Source organism: Sinocyclocheilus rhinocerous, unplaced genomic scaffold (genome assembly GCF_001515625.1).
Source record: "Sinocyclocheilus rhinocerous isolate Xijiao unplaced genomic scaffold, SAMN03320098_v1.1 scaffold249, whole genome shotgun sequence".
Lineage (NCBI taxonomy): Eukaryota > Metazoa > Chordata > Actinopteri > Cypriniformes > Cyprinidae > Sinocyclocheilus > Sinocyclocheilus rhinocerous.
The window spans coordinates 755,058-776,972 of NW_015666483.1; the positions used below are offsets into that span (position 1 = coordinate 755,058).

The 21,915-nt window shown below is 36.4% G+C and overlaps 1 pseudogene; it reads left to right on the forward strand.

Moving 5' to 3' along the window:
* LOC107732325 (G protein-coupled receptor kinase 6-like) overlaps positions 1–20,635 on the forward strand; it is a 50,737-nt pseudogene extending 30,102 nt beyond the window's left edge.
* The last annotated feature ends 1,280 nt before the right edge of the window (positions 20,636–21,915 follow it).

The following is a 21,915-nucleotide window of genomic DNA, read 5'->3' on the forward strand; positions in this document are numbered from 1 at the left end:
TTGAAGTTTACTTCACTTCGGAACATGGGCTGGAATTGAGAATGGCTGATGTAGCCTATTATAGTAATGTTGTCTCTGGTATTCAGGTCTGTGAGCGTATATGTGTTCAGGGGGCGTGGCTTTGGACGGCGATTGCAGAGAGGGTGGGATGTTCGCTTTCAGTGCTATCAGGCTAAAGTTAGCATTTTCCAAGATCTCCTACTGCACTTTTAAGTGGTGGTCAATTTAAATTGTATATATTTATTATTATTACTATTTAATTTTATTTTATTTCGTAAATTAAATGAAATTTTCTATTAAATTTCTAATTAAATGAAAGTAAAATAATTTTTTATTTAAATTAAAATTAAATAAATATTTATGCAAATAATAAAACTTTGGCACACTGAGCATATTCTCAATGCTGACTGCTCAATTGTTTCTCAGTTCTCAATCATTTCTGCATATTGCTGAGCCTGTGTACTTTATGAATACATTTCAGTGTTTAATATTTATGGACATTTTTGTTTACTTAGTTTATGCTTAACAGTTTTGGTACTGTGCTGGGTCACGACGTCATGTTCAGTGAATCTCAAGCAAATCTGCTGTTCTAGATATCAGTATCTGCCATTGCAAAACTCGGGTTGCCCACTAATCTGTACGCAATTACTGTGCATTTTCTTTGAATTTGGCTTAAAAGGAAAAGCTTTACCAATCCTGGGGTGTGCCTTTAATATTTTTAGGATGTTGTCGATGGTATTGTCCATTTCGTTGTGGTCAACTAATGGTTTTGTCTCTTCAGTTTCCTTTCCAAAGCGAGAAGAGAGGAAAGTGCTATTGATTTTTATTGTATTCATTGACTGAATTGATAGATATTTGCTCATTTGTGTGTGTGTGTGTGTTTGTGTGTGCTTAACTCCAACTTTCCAAAGCCCTTAGTCACTCTGTTTCATGTTACTGTATTTCCACAGAGAAAGACTACAACAGCCTTTGTGAGAGGCAGCCAATCGGATGCTTGCTATTCCGGCAGTTCTGCGACACCAGGCCGGAGTTGAGGCGCTGTGTCAAATTTTTGGATGCTGTGGTGAGAAGCAGACCACTAATTGTTCTTCACTTTAAAGGCAAAACATGTTTGTTTCTTCTCTTTACGAACAACCCGCCTTGGATACAGTGAAACTAGCAAGTTGAGGGTAGTTCTAGAGCAAATAGTTCTATAGGAATTACCTTAACACTTTGCTACCCATAACATACTGTGAGGTCATTGTGGTGTTTAGGTGCGCTTATTTAGACTTATGAAGGATTTTAAAACTTAGATTTAAAAAGTTATTAATTGAATGGAACAGCTCTGGCTTTGGAAGCCTTTAAATGCTGTTCACAACAAGGGCGATAACTATAACTTTAATAATAATTTTTATTCTATGAGAATAGGGAAGTCCACACTACAGATATAATGATAAGGACAGGAGAGGAACAACATTGTTGGAATCACTTTTAGAACATTTATTTTTTCCAGCTGATGAATGATAAAAACATTGACAGTCACTCAGAATCCACCTGACATGAAAGAACTTGTTCATTTTAAGCAACAGATGCCATAACTGAAGCAAGCTTTTTGTAATAAACAGAACGTTATCGTCTGTAAGTGTGGATGCTAACAAAGATATTGTTACAGATATTTATATGCTTATTAGGGGTGTAACGGTTAGCAAAATTCACGGTTTAGTTCGATACGACACTGGTATCACGGTTCGGTACGTTTTCGATGGGGGGGGGGTAATTGCTTACTTCACAATGTTGGAAATATTTCTGTTTTAAACCATGAAGGTGAGCCAATGGACATCACATAAGCAACGTGCAACATTTGCGCAAGATTTATGCGGCGAACGTCTTAATCTCAGTCAATTCACTGTGCAGAATGTGAAAATAAAAACGGAATGACGGAGTAATGACGGAGTAATGACGGAGTAATGACGGAGCTTTCGGCATCTGACGCCGCATATTCTCTCAGAGACGACGATAGACGAATCTACTACAACTATGCAGAAAGTGAAAGTAAAAACGGAATGACAGAGTAAGGCTATGTTCACATTTGGCGTCTTTTTTTAAGCTGCCAGCGTCTGTTTTACATTATAATCCTATGGAGTAAACCGTGTCCTGAGCGGTTTTTTAAACGCCACCGCCTGCGTCTTTTTCTGTCTTTTTCAAGTTGAAAAAAGTTTAACTTTTCTGAAAAAAACGCCCTACATCAAGCGCCTTTTTGACAGCTGACCAATGACAAGCGAGTGGCGAGACCTGTCATTTCCATAACAACAAGAACAAGATAAAATGGACAAGGTGCCAGTAGATAAACTGATCGTACTAGTTTATCGTAGGAGTTATATGATATGAGCACAAAATATTTAGTATAATATTTTTTTATTGTTTAGTCTAAAATATGCCGCAAACCGTGCATCATCCAACCGGAGCTCCTGGACTAAATTGTTGTAAGCACCATACTGGTTCCTTCCCCGTATAATGTCATGCACCCACAAACGTCATTGTAAACCGACATTCTATTCCCCGTTAACTTCAAAAGCCAACGCAAGAGCCAATTTCCTCTTTCTCGACATTTTTGCACCACACAGCGCTAGGCTACTGTTGCAGCTGTTGCTATAGCAACAAAAGACGCCCTCGGCTGCTATTTGTAACAGAACGCTGCCAGGTTTTTTTTTTCACAAAAAAAACACCCTTGTCAACTTTTTCTTGTCAAAAAAGACGCCAAGTGTGAACGTAGCCTAATGATGGAGCTTTCGGCATCTGACGCCGCATATTCTCTAAGAGACGATGAGAGACGAATCTACTTCAACATATGCTTATAACGGTATATAGCTAACTGTTTTAATTTAGTCCCTTAATATTTCTCTTGTGGCCCGTACATAGTGAAAAAAAATGAGAAGAAACGTATTTCGTTTTAAACAGGTTGTTTTTGAAAGTCAGTGCTTGAAATAGGCTAAAGCTTTTTATTTCATTGATTTTTATTAATGACTGCAGTGTTAATATTTTGATTATAGGCCTATTCATTGTATAATAGACCTGTTTTAAATTACCTTTTTTTACAACATGGTAATTGAGGAGTAAATAGCCTAATCTTTTGTTATCCTGTAGTTATGCGGTAATATTGCGGGGCAAATTAATTGTAATTTTACAATTAATGTAAAAGGATTAGTACAACGAATCATTCGGTTTGTAATGCCTCGTACCGAACAGTTCAATACGAATACGTGTATCGTTACACCCCTAATGCTTATCATTCTTGGTGTGAATGGGCGAAGCTAGTAAAATTTAAAAGTTGACCAGCAGAATTCATAACCAAATATCACAGAAAACCAAATGTTTCCGGTTGTAAGGCACAAAAAATGCACACATAGTCAAAATTATAAGGTATAGTGCTGACCCAATGAAGAAAGTGAAAATTTAATAATGTGTAAAATATGCTATTTCATTTCAGCAATTTTGTTTAAATCTCAGTCGCTGCAAATTACCTAAATTGTCTTGTATATCGGCATTATGTCACTCTAAATCAGTGGTTCTTAAATGGTAGTCCATTAAATGAAATTAAATATCACAGAAAACTAAATGTTAAAGCTTTCAAGGCATAAAATGCATGTACATAGTCAACCAGCTGTAAAATGCAGGATGTAAGCAATAGCACTGACCTAATAAAGAAAGTGAACTTTCGGTTAAGTGGACTCTCAAACTGGCCTTTATTATTATTGAGCCCTGTAACAGAGTTCAGTTCCAACAATCATGAGCTTCCTTTTCTGTTAGTCTGCTGCCTTAGAAGGCTGCTGCCTATGTAGACAGTAGTCACTCATAAAGATTTTTAACAGAGCAAATGTCTTTTGAATCAAAGCAATCATAGATTTCTTCTGACATTCATTTGGCCTCTAATACAGTTTATAAAAGTATTGCCTGCCTCTTTTTTTTTCTCTGCCTTCACCCTTTTCAGAAGTTGGGTAACCCAACACCTCAAGTGAATGCCCACTAGCAAGTCCAACTTGTCTGAATGTCTGAATTTCTTGTCCACACCCATGTCATAGATTTCTTCTGACATTCATTTGGCCTCTAATACAGTTTATAAAAGTATTGCCCGCCTCTTTTTTTTTTCTCTGCCTTCACCCTTTTCAGAAGTTGGGTAACCCAACACCTCAAGTGAATGCCCACTAGCAAGTCCAACTTGTCTGAATGTCTGAATTTCTTGTCCACACCCATAACTTAAAAGCTTGACACAGTGGCCTTGGTGATAAAATCACATTCAAACAAAAAATCATCTCGAACTAATTTGAGGTCAGTTCTGTCGTTCAAAATCCTGCATTTTAAGGCAAATCTTCTATTTGTAAATATTTTGACGTGACATGCCGTTTCAGATATGGAATGCAGACTACCGCTTACTCTGTTCCTGCAAGCTAGAACATAAACATCACAACGTGCATATCGTCTTACACGTACATGCGCACGCCCACGTGAAAAAACTTGCTGGTGTTTGCTCCACCTTTAAAGACCTTGATGTTGCATGTTCAGTGGAGAAGCCACTGAACCACTACTTTTTGAAGTTTTATAAATAATGTGAATGTAAAACCAGATTGTACACATATTCTAAAGCAAATATGACTGGTGCATGCCTCTGCCACAGTTCTAGGGTGTCGTGGGTGGTTGCCAGCACATTGATATGTGATTGCTACAGTGGTTGCTTGCTGGCCCAAGTCAAAATCTGGTCCCTCCTTCAATATTTGTATGTTTTTCAAATAACTGAGACCACAGCCAGTTGCATGTTTGAAAATGATACACCTCAAGTGAATGCCCACTAGCAAGTCCAACTTATAAGAAATGTCTGAATTTCTTGTCCACACCCATAACTTAAAAGCTTGATACAGTGGCCTTGGTGATAAAATCACATTCAAACAAAAAATCATCTCGAACTAATTTGAGGTCAGTTCTGTCGTTCAAAATCCTGCATTTTAAGGCAAATCTTCTATTTGTAAATATTTTGACGTGACATGCCGTTTCAGATATGGAATGCAGACTACCGCTTACTCTGTTCCTGCAAGCTAGAACATAAACATCACAACGTGCATATCGTCTTACACGTACATGCGCACGCCCACGTGAAAAAACTTGCTGGTGTTTGCTCCACCTTTAAAGACCTTGATGTTGCATGTTCAGTGGAGAAGCCACTGAACCACTACTTTTTGAAGTTTTATAAATAATGTGTATGTAAAACCAGATTGTACACATATTCTAAAGCAAATATGACTGGTGCATGCCTCTGCCACAGTTCTAGGGTGTCGTGGGTGGTTGCCAGCACATTGATATGTGATTGCTACAGTGGTTGCTTGCTGGCCCAAGTCAAAATCTGGTCCCTCCTTCAATATTTGTATGTTTTTCATGACAATGATCAAGACAAGTAATTGATTGGTATGCATTTTAGTCAGGCGGTAAAGCCTTCAGTGTTGCAGATCAGAAAATAAGGCTTTGTAGAAATGTCCCCTCATATAGGTTATGTAACATAATGTTTGTGATACAGTGAAAAATGTAGTTTTGTTGTGTAGTTTTGCTAGTGATTTCATTTGCTTTTGTTGCTTTTGATTGATCATTGTATTTTTCAGAACATTAAGAAGTTATAAAATTATATTAAACTAAATGGTTTGAAATCCAGTCATCCATACAGCTTTGTCATGATTTTGGATTGACTGTGAAATGTGCAATATGGCTGTTTTTTTGTTTGTTTGTTTTGTTTTGTTTTGTTTTCAATGCCTGCAGTTACAGATAGGACATAGAGCACTCTGTAAACTAAAAACAAAGCTGAACTGAAATTGAACCTTTACTGAATGATAATAATGTAAAGTCATCATAAGTTTATAAATAATGAAAAATGTAGAAATCACAAATATTACAGCTAATTGTTCTCCATCATTTCAGGCGGAGTATGAAGTAACGCCAGATGAGAAGAGGAAGGAGTGTGGACAGGAGCTCTTAGACAAGTACCTCAATCAGAAGGTACTGAGATGAGAAGCACATGAAAGACCTAAATCAGCTGGTCATTTTAGAGTTTGTTGTAAAGATAATAGGGATGCTCATTTCAGTTAATTTTCCTGACCGACAACCGAACGGTTGTAATGTTAACCGAACATTAACCGTTAACTGATCAAATTAGAACTAGATAAAAAAGTTTGTCAAGACAAACTTTTAAGTTGGCTTGAGAAAGCCAGACCAGAAAGTTTGAAAAAGTTTAAAAGCATTAAAAAGTTTTAAATTTGATGGTTTTCAGTCTGAAATAGTTTGAAGTTTAAAGTAGTTTTAAAAGCTTGAAGTTTGAATGTTTTGAAGGCAATACAGTCTGTCTGTCAGAGATAGATATATAGATAGACAGATAGATAGATAGATGCTAAGGACCTCAGAGTGGTTGCTATGGTATTCTAGGTGGTTGCTTTGACGGTTGCTAGGCTAACTGGGGTGGTTGCTAGAGTGTTGCTTTGCGGTTGCTAGGGTACATGAGGTGGTTGCTAAGGCGGTTGCTAGGGTACCAGGGGTGGTTGCTAGGGTGTAGTTATGCGGTTGATAAGGTACCCGGGTGGGTTGCTAGGGTACCTGGGGTGGTTGCTAAGGTCTTCCTATGTGGTTGCTAGGGTACTTGGGGTGGGTGCTAGGCTGTTGCTCTGCAGGTGCTTAGGATTAGCAAGTAAATAGCATGTTGCTAGCATGATTAGCATGCTACTAGCATGTTGCTAGCATGATTAACAAGTAAGTAGCATGTTGTTAGCATGATTAACAAGTGACTAACATGTTTGCTAACATGCCTAGCAAGTGACTAGCATGTTTCTAGCCTGATTAGCATGTTGCTAGCATGATTAGCATGCTACTAGTATGTTTGTTAGCATAATTAGCAAGATGCTAGCATGTTTCTATCATGATTAGCATGTTACTAGCATGTTGTTAGCATCATTAGCAAGTTACTAACATGTTGCTATCATGATTCTAGCATGATCAGTATGTTACTATCATGGTGTTAGTATTTTGTTAGCATGATTAGCAAGCTACTAGCATGTTTCTAACATGATTAGCATGTTACTAGCAATTTGTTAGCATGATTAGCATGTTATTAGCATGGTGTTAGCATGATTAACAAGTTACTAGCATGATTGTAGCATGATTAGCAAGTTATTACCATGTTTGCTAGCATGATTCTAGCATTCTTTCCGTGTCATTCTTCGCCTGAAAAGATGGCGAATAAAACGAAAGAGGCTGTGGGTGAAGCACGCTTTAAGTGAAATATGCGCATCGTCATGGCAACGGTTCGTGGTCACGTCAGATTACGTCAGAGTTTGTTGTAGTTTGTTGGAAAATCATTTCACACTGCTCAGACATTCCACAACCCAACAAAAGCCGATTAAGCATGTTCAGTCAGGTGAAAACAAACTCCAACCAACACCTACAGACGCCGACAGGGGTAACACACTGATCCAACAAACTCCAACAGACTAGTTTGTTGGTGTTTGTCTGTGCATTGTGCATTGGCCTTTAGAGTCAACGTTTTTAGTAAGAAGAAGAAGAATACGTTTAAATAGGATTTCAGTAAGTTGGCTATCTCAAGCCAACTTAATAATAATAAGTTTAAATAGGATTTCAGTAAGTTGGCTTTTTCAAGCCAACTTAATAAGTTTAAGTAAACACCATCACAAAAATCCCGTCAATTTGCGGTTCGGGACTTTTCATCCACTGGTCATATGTTTCTATTCACAGCGCGATTTTGCAGTGTTGAGCAATATAGCCAATCACAGACATATCTGTTGATTTCACTAACGCTCTGTGGCCAATCAGAGGAGGTTAAGTTTCAATCCTTTCACCATCCAAAATGCCAGTTGTTCCTCAGTTCTGCTGACACGTTCGCGAACTCTCTCATTAAAACAAAGAAAGTGTAGACATGATGTAAATAAGAGATTAACTGCGCAGTGTAAAGGTCCTTTTATTACTTTTTATTAACTATGTGAGATCGCGATGAACTACAATAAGATGAGTGACAGCTTTCTAGTGATAATAAGGGGAGCGCCTATTGCGCACTTTCTAGGCTATAATAATCCATTCTGAATTTGAATACACTGACAGATTTACTCTCTGATAACCATTTATCCAGTATTGCCACTTGCCATTGTGTTGCGTATACTAGCCTACATCAGTTAACTAAGTGAAGGTGAAGCAGGTGCTTGCTCAGCGAAATATGTCCGTATAGCCTAGGCACGCACCCGTGAGTAAACAAATAACTTCTATAGCATTATGTTTTCTTTCACTATGCAGCAAACGTAAAAAAAAAAAAAAAAAAATTGGTAGAAAAAAATCCTTTTAAACCGTTTAACTGATTAGTATTCATCGGTTAAAATTCTTACTGTCGGTTAACGGTTAAACGTTCAATATGAGCATCCCTAAAAGATAACTATGTAATGTGTCGTATATCATAATTTAAATGCAGTTGTTTTTTTATTTCCTTTTTGCTTTGTTCATAGCATAATTCATGAGCATGTAAGCATTTATTTGTTTTTAAAGGATATTTTCATGTTCAAATTCTTCCATTTGCAGTCAGAGGACTATGTCCCTGAGGTAACAGAGGAGATGGTGACTAAGTGTGCAGAAAGCTTGCAACAGGAGGCATGTAAAGAGCTCTTCATGGAGTGCACCAAGTGAGTCTTTTAGACAGGAAACACTCTTATTATCCCATTAGATAGCACTAGTAGATACTCCTACACTGTCTGACAAATACATGGCATCAGAGCAACATTTTTCTGAGTGAAATGAAATTGAGCATTTTCATGCAAATCAATTAATTAAATCAGGATGTGAGAGTCAGATTTTTTCACTGTGCAATCTAGTAACACTTTATCTCAATGTTTTCTTTCTTGTAGACTGATCCATGACTTCTTGAGCATGGCCCCCTTCGCAGACTACCTCGATAGTATGTACTACAGTCGCTTCTTACAGTGGAAATGGCTTGAGAGGTATAAACAGCGCCTGAACGCTTTTTTGAACTTTTTGGTTTTGTTTATAATGTACAAACTCGGGGATTTTCTGTAGTTCTGAACTCTCATATGCATGTTAAATGACAGAAATTATATGTAGCTAAGAAGGGTTTTTTCACCGCCGAGTCTAATTATTCCTTTGGGTGCAATGATTTATTTATGAAGCTAAGCTTATACAAACCAGATGTGAACTCTGAACTTGCTATTTATTTACTTTTAGTCATAAAAATGTCCTCTGACTGAAAGTCTAAGCCAGGCCTGGACAATTCCCATCCAGACCTTTTACAGAGGAGAATATGATATGCCAGAACAAATACTTTCACTCTCATGTACACATTAAGAGGCCTAGTACACTAGCCATCTACTGAATACATAAAAAAGGGTCTTAATTAGATTAAAGCCATGCGTTTTAACATTGTGCGTCAGTGTCTCTTGAGATATAAGCTTCTTGTGAAGGCAACAGGAAGTTATTCTACTGTAAAAGTATGTTATAATTAAATAAGACAAGGTCATGTTCGTTCTTATGAAATGTAACTTTTGTTTATTATTCTCTTCCTCTCCTCGACAGAGAGCCAATCACAAAAAACACATTCCGTCAGTATAGGGTTTTGGGAAAGGGAGGCTTTGGCGAGGTGAGTCTGAAATGATTAAGCATCGCTCTGTTTATGGCAGAAACATATTGAGGCGTTATTAGTTATTATCTAGAATGCCACTAAATCAAACGCTATCTGTCTACTCCAGGGTTCATAAGGCTAATATTTTATTTTTGTTACGCTATCAGGCATAAATCCTTCAGATTATCATACACATTGCCATTCAATGTTGGCAGATATAGAGAATGCAAGTCTCCAATTCTGATTTCCCTACCAGATAGCTAATCGCATTGAGTCTTTTTATTACTCTCCGCTCCCCTGTAGAAAGTCCTTTTAGATGAATCCCTTTAGGGAACATATCAGAGTCATATAAGCTATTTTTTGCATTAGTTTTATGACCTTTTTAATTTTAAAAAATATTGAATTATAGTACTTTTTTATCCTTAAGTAATAAAAAAACATTGAAAATAAGAATTTCAATAAAAAATAATAGTGTAATTATAATAAAATGCCACAATGCAAAATTTTAAGGCAAGATAATGAATCCCAACAAACCAAAACCAATTATCAAACTGATCAAAAATCACTTCCCTCTATCCCCCCAAAAAGCATGAAATATCTCTTTGTATACTGGCTAGTACAGCCTCATCACATTTGTATGACAATTTACATAAATTAGAATTTCATGTAAGAAAGTTACGAATAAATGCCCCCCCCCCCCAATCTCCCCCCGTGCCATCAAAAAGAGGAAAGGAGAGTCCATGGCGCTGAATGAGAAGCAGATTCTGGAGAAAGTCAACAGTCGGTTTGTTGTAAGCATCTGCAGTGCTTATTTCACCCGATCTTGCGTGTGTTTTGTTGGAGCGTAACCTTATCTTTCTATCTCTTCCACACATATGTTTTCTACAAAATAAAAACGTGAAGTCGCTGTAGTTCCGACTTCTGTTTTTGGGCTGATTAGCTCACAGAGGCCCTGCTTTTGTCATTTCCTGTGAGATCACAGGAGATCTGAGTGCTCGTTCTGGATCTTCAAATTCATACAAATTAAGGCATGGAGATCTGATGTAGAGAGATTATAGTTTTACTGTTGTTTCTATTTAATGTTTACATTCAGAATCCTACACCTTATTTAAAAAACAGAAACCGAAAAAATTGTTTTGTTTATATCAAATTGAAAAGATGATGTCCAACAGTCTTTCAAAACCTTAACATCTGATAGTAACCCCTATTTTGATGAAATAATAACTTTGTATTTGGGGTTTGTGTATCCAAAGGCCTGACCTCAAGCACGCTATTTTGAGTTGTTTTGTTTGGCGGTTATTCTCGGGATTTTCTCTTAATTTATCCTCCATTTTTAGACACTTTCCCACACAGGCTGTATCAAATATGGGAATTCTATTTTGTAACTGAACCAATGTACCTTTCTGTTTTCCCATGGAGGTGAGTCTTGCGTATGCATACGAGACGAAAGACGCCCTGTGTTTGGTGCTCACGCTGATGAATGGAGGGGACCTGAAGTTCCATATCTACCACATGGGAGAGGCAGGTTTTGACGAGAAGAGAGCTGTGTTTTATGCTGCTGAGATCTGCTGCGGGTTAGAAGACCTCCATCGTGAGAGGATAGTATACAGGTGAAAAGATTCAGACTGAATTGTGGTTTACAAGGGACTGTTTGCAACAACAACAACAAAAAAATACTGATAATTAAAAGTATTGATTTCATTCAAATGCTACTTCAAATTATGGTATTTTTTGTGTAATTTTGATTGTTGATTGTTGACTGACCTGCTTTCTTTCAGGGACTTGAAGCCAGAAAATATACTGCTGGACGATCATGGTTAGCAGCATCTTTTCTTTGTGATTGCTTATGAAATTTACTGGTTACTGTAATGGTAATTGGTATGACAATGGTAAAAAAAAAATCTTAAAGGGATAGTTCACCCAAAAATGAAAATACTGTTATTAATTACTCACCCTCGTGACGTTCCAAACCCGTAAGACCTTCGTTCATCTTCGGAACACAGATGAAGATATTTTTGATGAAATCCGTGAGCTTTCTGACCCTGCATAGACAGCAATGCAACTGAAATTATGTCACATGGACTATTTTACAGATGTCCTTGCTACATTTCTGGGCCTGGGAACATTTCAGTTGTGTTGTGTCCCATTTTGGAACGACATGAGGGTGTGTAATTAATGTCAGAATTTTTATTTTTGGGTGAACTATCCCTTTAAAGAAAAGCTGTGTCACATGGAATGTCACATTCTAAACTGTAGCACTTATGTTTGCCACAAGAGGGGGTAGAGTACATAATATTGTTTTTGAGCCATAAAATTCAACATCCACATTTATAACATACAGTCAGCTGTATATGTAAATTTATTGAACTAGGGCTGTTAACAAAATAAATTTGAATCAAATTAATTACAGGACATGCTGCAGGGTTCCCACATTCATGGAAACCTCGAAATAGCAGGGAATTTTACAAATATTTGTAATATAAATTAATATAGTTTTTGTAAGTTTGATTTCAGCAGAATTATAATAAGAAATCATTATCAGGTTGTCAAACCACTGAAGAAATCATGGAAAAATCATATAAATTAAATGATCAAAGTGTGGGAACCCTTACATTAATTGAAATCTTTCAAAAGAAGATAATTCAATATATGATTTTGGCATATGAAATTACAAAAAAGTTGCTTTTAAAGGTTAACTTAAGTTATTAGTAAAACTAACCACTGACCGACATCATTTAAGCTTGCTTATGGAAGAAGTAATTTAACAAAGCTGTGATGTTTCACCTCAGGTCATATACGTATATCAGACCTTGGCCTGGCTGTGCATGTACCAGAAGGCCAGACAATCAAAGGACGGGTGGGAACTGTGGGGTACATGGGTATGTATTTGCCTTTAATAACATATAAGCAATATTAGCAGCAGCTGGAACAATCATTGTAACCTAAATATGTTTATGCCCCATCAGCCCCAGAGGTGGTGAAGAATGAGCGTTACACATTCAGTCCAGACTGGTGGGCTCTCGGCTGTCTTCTCTATGAGATGATCCAGGGCCAATCACCCTTTCAGCAGCGCAAGAAAAAAATCAAGCGAGAGGAAGTGGAGCGGCTAGTGAAAGAGGTGGAGGAAGAATATTCCAGCAAGGTCTCAGAGGATGCCAAATCACTCTGTAAAATGGTTAGTATCCAAACAATTATTTAATTCAATTCAATTTACTGATCGAAATAATAATTAATAGCAATTAAACACATACATCAGTATTTCTGAAAAAAAAAATGGAATTTGATGATGGAATTTACAATTTTTTGTGTGGAAAGGAAAGATTTTATATAGTTGTTATTTGTTGTTGTTGTAAGAAGCTTAGTTATAAATTGTATTTTTTTCTTTTTTTCTGTATTAAAGCCTATGATGTTAATATGGTATTAAAACAAATAAATAAAAACATTTTGAACATCGTAACAGTTGCCAAAAAGGTGTTAAAGACGATTTATTTCAGCAAGTGTGCGTTTTTTTCCTTAGCTGCTAGCCAAAGACCCTAATGAGAGGCTTGGCTGTCAGGGGGATGGAGCCACAGAGGTGAAAGCCCACCCTATTTTTCGTTCCATCAACTTCAAGCGACTTGCAGCAGGCATGCTCGAAGCACCCTTTATTCCAGATGTAAGTATCTTCTGAGACTCTAATTTGAACTAATTTTATTGGGAATATTAACCACAACTTCTGTTGTTATTACTATTGCTTGTTCACTGTTTAAATAATTTGTTCACCCAAAAATAATAAGTCTGCCTCATGTTGTTCCAAACCCATTCAAACGTATTTTTTTCTTGGAACATAGAAATTTTGAATAATGTACCAGTCACTCTTTTCCTTGGATTTACATTTATTGATAAAACACATTTGTGTAAAGAAAATAACAAAAGTCGGTTCAGAGTGTGACTTGCAAATGATTTCTTCATGAATCAGACATCGCTTCTTATTTTAATGAACGCACAAGCTTTTATGTCTGTCTCAGCCTCAGGCCATCTACTGTAAGGATGTGTTGGACATCGAACAGTTCTCCACAGTGAAAGGGGTGGAGCTGGAGCCCAAAGACGACTCCTTCTACAGCAAAGTATCCACTGGAAGCATTCCCATCCCCTGGCAAAATGAGGTCAGATCGCTACCCAGAATAACCTCAGTAAATGTTTTACCCTGAACCCTGATTGACGATTTATGACCAGCATTCAATAAAACGGAAAATAACATTGACTTTGATAATGTGTGCAAACAGACTTCAGTCAATGCAAATATGTGATTTTTTTTTTCTTGACATGCATGCAACATTGCCATTATGAAATTAACTGCCTTGTATAATTGGTCTGGTTTTAGGTTAACCCGACCCTGATCTGATGTGTTTCTTAACTTTACATAAGATGCATTCTTGCGAAATAAAATGAACAGGAACATAGAAATCGGCATGAGAAGCAACACAATGGCTGAAAGACTACTGTCTAAGGGCCAGATTTAATAACAGCTTGCGCTGGCGCAAACCGTCTTTTGGCGTTAAAATAGTACTGTCAGGATTTACTAAAGATGCGCAGTGAAGAATTAGCACTGAAAAGGCGTGAACAGTTATTTTTGCGCCTGACCTTATTGAATATGCATTTGTAGGAGTTTCCCTTTCAGATGCAAAATTTATGGGAGGAGAGTATTAAAATGAATCACGCAATGCGATTTACTAACGTTTGCGCTTGTCAAATTACTGGTATTTGCGCCATTATTTAACGCCCCAAAAAAGCATGTCTTAAAGCAGGCGGTAATCTGCGCTGCTCTTGGTAGATTGCGCTAGTCATTATGGAAATGATCTGTGCGCATTGTTAGTAAATCACCCGCAGAATTTTCCCCTCCCATCAGTGCTTTTATGGAATTGCGCTCTAACACTAATTTGCCCAGTTTAGTAAAACTGGCCTTAAATGTGTATAGCTGTTGTGGAGTTGCTTGAAAATGGATGAATTAAAGTAGTGGCAGATCTTTTCATCCATATTGTAAAGTAAATCTGAATGCAAAATTGCAGTTAATCGTAAGAATTTCAGGATTGTAAGGTTAAGCAGACTAAATGATTAGAGAAGCCCGGCATACGTCACTAGAGAAAAGTCTGTTGTTTTATCGGTAGATCGGCTTATGACAATGTGATTAAAATTACTAGCTCAAAGGTTTAAAAAACCGAAACAATAAAACAGTAATTTTGTGTCAGTTACATTTCATTCATAGTTTCAAGATATTAGAATGTGAGGTAAATGTATATCTAACTTAACATTATAAATTAGTTTTAATATGAATAATGCCCGGTTCAGACTACACGATTTTGCCACGATTTGCTTGACGTAAGGTATCGTGGGGATTCGTAAACGATAATGGGCGTCGGGACGCAAGATTCCATCGTTTCAGCACGTGTAGTGTGTCATAGTGGACGACAACCGATTCTGCATCTGCGATGCATCACGACAGAAAGACTAGCATATTTAATTTTTTTTCCGTCGTCCACGACGAGTTCTGTCACATTGGTGACGTTGACCAATAGCAGCACAGAAGCTCTTTCATACACCGGTTTCAAACATGGCAAAACGAAAGAGAGATAATGGTGCTGCTAGGTGGAGTTATGAGATGCAGGAAAGGTTCGTGGAGCTATGGCAACACTACTCCTGCATGTATGATGTGTCATCGAAGGACTACCACGACAGAACAAAGAAAGAAAAATGCCGGCGAACTATAGCGGAAGCGCACATTGTCATTTTAAGTAGAGTTTATTTTAATATTATTTAAATACTTATAGTTTATAATTAAGTGTATAGTGTATATAGTGTATAATATAAGTATATTACTTATTTACTTATAATTTTAACTATTTTGAATTTACTTTTATTTTTATGTTTTCGGTTTTCATTTTTATTTCAGTTTTTGTAAGTTTGTTGTATTTTGATTTTTTTTTTTTTTTTACAAATATATCTAAATGGTTGTCACCATTTTTAGTTTTAGTTTTAGTTGTATTTCAGTTAGTAATCCAAGTATAAATGTAGTTTTTCCTCTAATATGTTACTTTTCAGTTTTATTTCTGATAACAAAATTGTTTTTAATCGTTCTGATATTGGTTTACAATCACAGCAATGGACAGAATTCATAAAAATGCTAATTTAAGAGGGTTTTCAAAGTAGTTACTAGGAACTTTATAGTTTATACTAGGACCTGGTCACAACTTGCCCCTGTGACAACAAGCCCCATTTCTCCCTATATTAGTTTGACTTTAATTCTGAGTGTGTTATTTCATTGATCCATTCAGATGATAGATACGGAGTGCTTTAAAGAACTTAACATCTTGAATTTGGATGGCACTGTGCCCCCTGACCTGGACTGGAGAGGTCAACCCTCACCCCCACCCAAACAGGGCTTACTGCAAAGACTCTTCGGCCGGCAGGTGAGATTTCCTCACATCCTTCTATTATTTATATGCAGTGTTTTTGCTCCAAGGCATTATTGTTTGTTCCATTAGTAAATGAGGTTGTCAGCATCTGGTTGAACAGCTCTGCCAAAGTCTATCTGAACCTTTTTGTATCCTGTTTGATACTGAAATCGTATATGGCTTTGCAGGCGATTCTTTTAATGAAATAAAATATTAGTGTGCAGGTGTTCTTCCCCCTCTTCCTGCTGTAGAGGCCTAATCCCAAATCTATTTTATACCCCTATGCCAACCATTTCCCCTTGTCCCTTGAAACAGAGTGTCAAGGGGTAGGGGTGAAAATATTCCCCTAAGAAATGGGACACCACTACTATACCGTTACACATCATCATATGTCGTCTAGCTTCTACAAGACACAACTATACTGGTGTGCTGGTGTGCATTAGAGCCTTTAATTACTGTTCTATATTAATGCACTGCTTTTACTGACACGCACATGCACGCATATCGGAATTCACACAGCTCACACATTGAGCAAAGAAACTTGTCAACCCTGCCCCGCGACTTTTATTAATAACGTAGTTTAAAAAACTGAATCGCTACATTATATTTTCCAGCAACGAGTGGATAAAATCGCTGTTTTTGAAGTAAGCTCACTCATTGTAAAGAGAGACGTACAGACGTGCATACACGCAACTTTCATCTCTCTCTTTCAAATTGACCATATTTGAGAAAAAGGTTTAGCGATTTCTAGTTATCGGGGGGACTAGCCCCCCTCAATGTCTACGGTGGTTATCACCCTGATCATACATGTATAAATATGTTGTGGCACAATCGTGCAGTCAATAATAATTTAACGCTAGCAAACTTCAGCGATTTTTTGCAAACATTTCTTTGAATAAAATGACCGTAAATATGAACACACGATTGAATGTAACATAAAACAAATGATTACTTTTCATTAAAATCTTTATTAATGGCAAAAAATTATTACATTTATTGCTCTTTTTGTTCGCTCGGGCAGCCATGTTGCCGCTGTAGCCGGTTTATGCTGAGATAATTCTCATACCCCTTCTTTTGAATTGTGGTCCCGAAAAATCTTCGTTTGAAGGGGTATCTCGCCCTTCCCCCTACCCCTACACCTCCAACCAAAAGAGATTCGAGACACCCCTACCCCTTCACGTGAAAACGCAAAACGGAGGGGTAGGGGTTAGGGCTGCCACAAACGACTATTTTTATTTAGATTAATCTATAGACTAATTTATAGATTAATCGATTAATCTAAACGATTAATTTCCCACACAAAAAATCTACAATTTTACTTAAGAATATTTTATTAAACTATATTTCATTAAACCAAATGAAATCCAAAAGTAAAAAAGTAAAGTGCAACATAAAGTGCAAGAAGCAAGTGTCCATCTCATAGTCCAAATCACTGAAATCAAAGTTCAGTATTATAGTGTAAGAATGACAACATATCCACGTGTTCTAGTCTACTAATAATAAAATTATAATCAAAAAACACTTTTTAAAGGAGTATTTACCAGAAATATTATTTACCAGAATTTATTTAGGAGGAAAATGTAAATGTGCAGGATTTCTGAAAAAAAAAACTTTTTTTTTTTTTTTTTTGTATAAAATCAATTAATTGGAGATGCTTTTGATTATTAAAAGTTTAATGGAACCATTAAAATGGAATCCAGAAAATAATGGAAAACAGAATTTGGTAAAGATAAAACTGTAAAACTCAATTAATTAGACAGGCTTTTTGATTAATACAATTTTAAAACAGATGTTTAATGTTTAAAACATTAAAAAAGAGTATAGAAAAATTTAAATGGAAAAAAATTTATTTGGAAATAAAACGGATTTCATAGTGCCCTATAATTATAATACTTTTTGTACATTATGCATTACAACAAAGGCCTGCAGGGGGCGCCAACAGCCTGATGATTATTTTTACACATTACTGTGCGATCTAATCCTTGTTTAATATTGACCAAGCACCATTTCATTCAAATGTCCACTTAATCTTTAATATTGGCCATTGCTTTAGGACAGAAATGCTATAGCCACTGTAATTAAATGAATATGTGGATATCAAAACATGTAAACTCAGAGTGAGTGTTTGAGCTTTTATTTTAAAACCGCAATGTGTATTCTCCTGTGTTTGCGTAGATTTATAAATGATTTAACTTACAAATCTGATGAAATGGCACATGTTGCATTCCCAGATGAACGTTATAATAAACCAAACTCACAACAACACGCAGAGATGGAGTTTGAGACGCTCCACACATGTAAATGATAACAGTTCCTGTGGAACTACTGTGAACTTAGCCGTTGTGTGACGCACGTACTTAACCTAAACGCATGTAAATAATTAAAGTGCATATACTGTATTAGAACTGCATCGCATATAATTATTTAATTAAATCGTAGCATTTGTGAATTCACAATTATGCTTAATTATGATTTTTAAATGGGTTTAATATATCATGCAGCCTTGGAAAAGAGACTAATAATGTGTTTTATACATTCTCGTCTGTGAAATGCGCCACTTCCGGTATTTTGCCGATTAGTCGAAGCGAGTAAAAGGAAGTCGATGATTTTTAAAGATCGAATAGTCTAATAAAATCGACGAATCGCGACAGCCCTAGTAGGGGTTAGTGTAGGGGTAAGGGGTAGAAATGGGATTGGGCCTTAGTCAGATACATGAAATGATTCGTGAAATATACTCTGATTACTAATGTATAACTGTTTAGAGGTTTTTGCCTTGCTTCTCAGTTTTATTTGGACCTCTAGGCACTCTTTAATCGGAATGTAAATGTAAACACAAATTTGTATTACAAAAAAGTATGCCTGTCATTGTGAAATGGTAGAAACATCATGTAATGGTTTGACGAATGCTATTTTGTTCCTGTGTTGAAATATTTCCTATCGAAACAGGAAGTTTGTGCTGGACATTGAAGGCTTTGTGCTTTTTTTCAAAAATAAATAAATTTAAATTTAAAACACATTACCAAACCATTATTTGCTACTGTTAATGCTAGGCTGACTGTGTGTTTTCTAGGAAGAGAAAGTGCATTTTCAAAAGTGTACATCTGCTAAATGTTTGAGTCAACTTTTTTTAGCACACTAGCATGACCTCAAAGCTAAGAGACAACCTACATTCTTTGATTCTTGATTCTTTTAATGCTATTTGAAAATGTCCGTGTTTGACTGTGCATGTGTTTATGCTGCCCCCGCAGGACTGCTGTGGAAATTGCAGCGACAGTGAGGAGGAGCCCACACGGCTGTGAAGGCGTGGCCTGGTTGTGGCTCCTCCCCTAAACCACTGAGGATCTCATTTGTTTACAGTTTTTGCACATTTGTATTTTTAAGATAGCTCTATATAAACATTGGAATGTATATTTTCACTATATAGCCATGCAGTGTATCTTATATTTAAAGTCATCGAAAAGAAAAGGACAGAAAAAAGGGTCCCAATTATCATCCTTTATCATGGGGGACGTATGGAAAGGACAGATTGTTCAACACTGCTCAAGTCTCAAACTCGGTTGACCCAACCGATCCTGTACATTTCGTCAGTATGTCTTGCAGCCTCTTTGCGTTTTTTTTTTCTTTTTTTGTTCTTGTACGATTTCACACACATGTACAGTATGCACTCTGAATATTTGTTTTGGACGCGGGGAGCAAAGGAAATTTGCTTTTGCAGATATTTTTATATTTATATTTTGAATTTTATTTTCTTATGGTAATCTCGACAATCAAATGACACCATTTGTATAAAACAGTGATAAATGTGCATTAATAGAATTTTAAAAAAAGCAAAAACAGCAAGTGATTATAAAACAGAGGGAAATTTTAACATCATAAATTCTCTACCAGAAGTCTCAAATATGTAAGGTTACTTAGCTAGAGATACCTAGAAAACCAAATAGACTAAAGTGCATATATGTACAATAACAACAACAGTTGTACCATGTTGTAAATATGCGACACTCATCTGTAAAGTCTTCAGCGCGTCTTCCTGCTAATTCTTCTCTGGATAATTAGGAAAAACATCCTGATTATAGTCCTGTGTGGCCCATATGTTACAAAATGAGTCGAATCATGAGGCATTATTTTCCATTTACGGTATATTTCACAACATGACTGGTAACGACATGACAGTAATTTGTCATTCCAGCTCTGAAGACCGAAAGACTTTAATTAAGGCCTGTTTCACACTGCACACGTAAGCAGAGCGTAAGCAGCGCATATATTTTCTTGACGCTCATGTTACCAGATTTGAACATTCACACTGGACGCTGAGGCAATGCGTAGCAGAGCAGAAGCAGCAGTGCCGCAAATATTTGCTTCACTGCTCACGCAGTATTTTTGGCCAAAATATGGGGGGGGGGGGATACAAGGAGTTTGTTTGCCCAAACCTCAAAGCATGTTTAAATAATTAAAGTTTTTCTCAATCGATTTGACACTTTGTGACACAAACTCACTGTTCTCAAAACAATTAACACAGTGATCTGAAAACTTTATAATTGTCCTAAACAGATTTCATACGTTTTCATTCATTTCATACAAATTACAAATCATGCAAATAATTTTCTCAAAACAATGTGCACAAAACTCTCAAATGTTTTCACAATAGTTAATACAACCAACCAATACTTTAAAACAGCTTAAAAAAAGGTTTTACACAAATCACAAACACTTATGTACCATTTGTCCAAACACAACAAACAAAACTCTGTAATTTGCCATTCTATCAAATGAACATGGTATATTTTCGATTGGCCCTAAACTGATAACTATTCGGTTAATCATGCACTCAACACAGGAAATGCAGTGTTCCTAATCGTTTACAAATGTATCACAGTTGCTTTAGAGTAATAATAAAAGGGAAAGTATACAAAGAGCAACAAATATGCAAAAAATAATAATAATAATAAAATAAAAAAATGATGAAGATGTTGAGACAGGAGCTTGTCAAGCATGGATTCAACTTTCTTACATTTTTTCTCCTAGTTAGATAAAATGTAATGAAATTCTCTTCCAGATGTAAATGAAAGGCAAGATCAATAATTCATGTTTACAGCAAACACACACATGTGTGTATATACAATGGTGGCCAAAATTATTAGAACACTAGTGTGTGTATATATATAGATATAGATATATAGATAGATATCCACCACTGTGCTGTAAAAGACTGATCTGTTGTTATCAGAAAAGTTTGTTTGCAGTTCTTGCTGCTAAAGGTGGCACAAACAGATTTTAAGTTTAAAGGGGCAATTAGTTTTTTCTAATGGGTGACAGCAGGTGTTGGATAACAATTTTTTTTAGTTTAGATATACACAATATATATAAAACAAAACTCCCTGTTGAAGAATTGCAATAAACATGTATTTTCATTAACATATATTAATTACTCACCCTCATGTCGTTCCAAAACCGTAATACCTTTGTTCATCTTCGGAACACAAATTAAGATATTTTTGATTAAATCTGACAGCTCTCTGACCTTCCATAGACAGCAAGGATATTAACACGATCAAGGCTCAGAAACGTAGTAAGGACATCGGTAAAATTATCCATGTGACGTCAGTGGTTCAACCGTAATTTTACGAAGCTACGAGAATACTTTATGTGCGCAAAGAAAACAATAATAACATAATTTATTCAGCAATTCTTCTCCCCGAGTTACCGTCTTCCGCCATTTTGGAGAGTATCCCAGAACGTAATTGTTCATTACCGTATTGTCCCGAATATAAGACGATGTTTTTTTCTTGGAAATACATCTGAAAAAACGTGGTCGTCTTATATTCAGGGTCTAGACTTTGACAT